Source organism: Kryptolebias marmoratus, linkage group LG2 (genome assembly GCF_001649575.2).
Source record: "Kryptolebias marmoratus isolate JLee-2015 linkage group LG2, ASM164957v2, whole genome shotgun sequence".
Classification (NCBI taxonomy): Eukaryota; Metazoa; Chordata; class Actinopteri; order Cyprinodontiformes; family Rivulidae; genus Kryptolebias; species Kryptolebias marmoratus.
The window spans coordinates 33,291,504-33,295,293 of NC_051431.1; positions in this window are offsets into that span (position 1 = coordinate 33,291,504).

A 3,790-nucleotide genomic window follows, 5' to 3' on the forward strand; every position below is an offset into this window, starting at 1 on the left:
CCAAGATTATGTGTCGGCTGTTTAACATGTTGAGTCAAACCAAAGTTTGGAAGTACATCATTCAGCTTTTTTGCCTCTCTGTCTATTGTGTTGTCAACATGGATGTTAAAGTCTCTCATAATTATTAGACAGTTATAATCAATGCATATCATATATAACAGTTCGCTTAAGTCATTGAAAAAATTTGACACACATTTTGTGGGTTTGTATACAGTTAGTGTCAGAGTTCGTTTGTGGCCTTTTACCTCGATTCCTAAATATTCAAAAGAGTCAAAATTTCCCAGGGAAACCTTTTTACAGTTTAATGAATCATGAATGATTCCAGCAACCCCTCCACCCCTTTTATATATACGATTTTCACTCAAAAAATTGTAATTAGGGGGTGCTGACTCAATGAGTACAGGTGTTTCATTGATGTCATCCAGTCATGTTTCTGTGAGAAACAGCATCAATATTGTTCTCAGTGATGAAGTCGTTAACTAAAAGTCCCTTTGCTGATAGTGATCTTATATTTAGCAGAGCCAGCTTAAGTGTCTTGGGGGGTAGATAATTCCATAGCTTGAGGTTGCTTAAGACAGGGGATTAATCTGAGAGTTGCATTTAGGGCACTGTGTTTCCTTGCTATTGTTCTATTAGTAATTCTAACAGGGAAGCTCCTGTAGCTTACTGCCAGGGGGCCAGACGCTTTCTGGAGAGTGACAGGTTTATTAATGTCTGGGCCCCTGTCTCAGACGTCAGACATACAGAGTTCATGTTGGTCTGATTGTTTTGTTGGGCCATAATCAGGAGGTTCAGAACTCAAGCATGTTTTTTGGGAACTTAAGAGAGACCTTCCTAGCTGAACTTGTAGATCCATTTTCTCTGTAAAGTTAAGGAACATCAGCTGTATGGAGCTATCCTGTGTTCCTGTACTGTTCTGAGGGGACAGGTCCTGGTCTTGTCTCACAGGCAGTGTTGGTGACATGTTTTCAGCTGGAGTCCTGGAAGATGGCTGGTTATCAGTTTGTTTAGAAACTGTGGGCGCCTCCTGAGCTGAGGCGCTGACATCAGTGTCCTGGACTGGGGGAGATGGCCTTGTGTAATTAAAAGCATTGAAGATGTTGGCAGTGAAAAGTTTTTTCCCTCTTTATTTAGGCCGACTCCGTCTTGTTTGTATAAGTGACGGCATTCCCAGAAGATCTTGTGATTGTCAATAAAGTTCACGGATTTGGAGGAGCATTCTTTAATAAGCCATCTGTTAATCATAAGCAGTCTGCTGTAATTCTCATCTCCACGTCCAGGTTTCGGTATTGGTCCACTGATAAGGACCTCCATTTTCAGATTTCCAAGTGTGCTTAGAAGATGGCTAAAGTCCTTTTTAGTATTTCAGAGTGCTTCTTGGCCAGATGCTTGGCTCCAATGTGAATGATTAGATTTTCAATGCTTGGATGATCAGTGGTTAGTGGGACTATTGTCTCTGTAACATCTGACACGGTGTCATTGGGAAAACAGAGTACTTCTGTTTTATTTTTGTTACAGAGATGATCAATACCATTTACTGCGGTAATCACTAAAATGTGCACACGTGGGACATTCAATGCACATGTGGAGCATAATACACGCTTGTGGAATACAAACTTATGTTGTGTAAATTTGACGCCATAGTCATCATCAATAGAGCTAAAATCACTTAAAGTTTGCTTGAGGACCTCTTACTCTAAGGAGCTCACAAACTGAAGAACGCTTGTCTTAAGTTCACTGTGCACTGTCCCATAAAGCATTTTCTCAAGAAAAGGAGGGGCAAGTTTGATTGGCCAGTACTGACAATCTTGAAATCCTTTAAGAAGAATTCTCCCAATAGCTTTCCATGTAGCAGCACATAAATTATGCCTGACAAATGGCACTTTCAAAGTTGATCCAAAGGTACATCTCTCATAAAACTCTGCCCAAAAGCTACTGTAGACATCTCTGGTTACACCAGAACTGGTACTCTTCTCTGCTGTGTTGTCAGGGAGTAAATGTCTGAATGTCAGTGTTTTGTTCAAGATCTTGGGGTCAGAAAATGCCTCTATCATTTAACCGAATATGTCTGAAAGGTGCAAGATCAAAACTGTTTCAGGCAAAATTTGAAGAGGACTTTGAGGTTAGCCATCAGGTTGATAGATCAGTGGGTCACTGAGGGAATCATCATTTGATGTTTGCTGTGCACCAATGATGATCTCATGTTCAGAGTTAATTTCCAAAGAAGCATTGTTCATGTCCATAGAAAAAGCCACGGAATCACCAATGACAACTGTTCTAGTTTCCTGACTTGAACTTGAAGGGTTTTCTCTGGCTACTGAGGAATCTGTGAAGCATTTTTCATACACAATGAACACCTCTGGAAGGGAGTGGCTCGTAATGTGGCTCATTATCTGCTTCATCATCAGACTCAATGACACAATCACTATAGCCATGGTTGTCATCATCAGACTCTTCACTTAGTGCTGATTTTGGTTGAGTTGATATGTAGAAGCGCAGAGGTGGATGTTGAACTGTGTTGTATATCATTTCAATGGAGTCCTTCCTAGGGAAAGGATTTTGCTTGAAATCCCAAATATAAAATTCAAAATCTGATTCCTGATTCCCTTTTTAGATTGGCCATCTGGAAAGAATAGAGACTTTATTTGTTTTAGTATCGCCTCAAAAAAGGTGTGCTGCAATGAGGAGCTGATAACAGTTTCAGCTGTGGAGTTGAACTCAAGGTGTTCAAGGTCTTGAAGAAATTCTTATTCCCTGTTATCTTTCATCTCAGAGTTTTAAACTAAGTTTATCTTAGACATTTCCAAGTTTTAATCAGAAAAGCTACAACTTAACCTAACTCTAAGGGAAAGCCCAGCTACCCTGCAGAGAAAACTCATTTCAACTACCTATGTTGTTCTTTTGGTCAGTACCCAGAGTTTATGACCATGAGAGTGAGGGTAGAAAAGTAGACTGGCTGGTAAGAAGAGAGTTTTGCCTTGCAGCTCAGCTCCTTCTTCATCACAACAGCACAGTACAGAGGGAAAACAACAACACACAGATGCCAAGCCTGGGGGTTATAAGTAAGCCCACACCAGCTCAGCTCCTCTCACCATAGGCAACTTCAGAGTGGAAAAAAAGTCCAGCTCTTCTCAAGGAGAATGCTTCCAGGACCCATGCTGTGCATTGAAGTGAGCATGACTATATCTAGTCGGTAACTTCACACACACCAAAACTTCCTAAAACTGGCTCTTGGTAGGCCCATGCCTTCAGCTGCTGCCCATACCACTATGCACCTGACCCATATGATCCATCCTGCAGGTGGTGGGCCCACAGGAAAGTGAATCCATGTAACTAATTTGGGGTGAGCCCAACCAGGCACTTGCCAACAAGCCCCTACCTTAGGCCTGGATCCAGGGTGGGGCACTGATCAGTGGCGCCGGATTCATTTTCTAGGTGGGGGGGCCACCGGAGTGTTTTGTCACCTTATTAATTTTACATGCATGGAATCATCGTCTAACATCAATAAAAATTGAATAATGAAACGCTTTTTCAGCTATGACTTTTTGTTCCAATATGTTAATATGAGTAATGATAATTAGTCAAACCAACCAACAGCTTTATAAATGACCACAATAAAAGTAAACACAGGTAAATAACATGCGCACGGGCAGAGATGGAAGAATCCAACATCTGAGCAACAGGAATATACAAACGCTTGTGCGGCGGAACTAATTAAGAGCATTCGGTATTAAAACAACATAAACTTTGTCAGACTTGGAACATATAACCAAACATTATATTAGTAAAA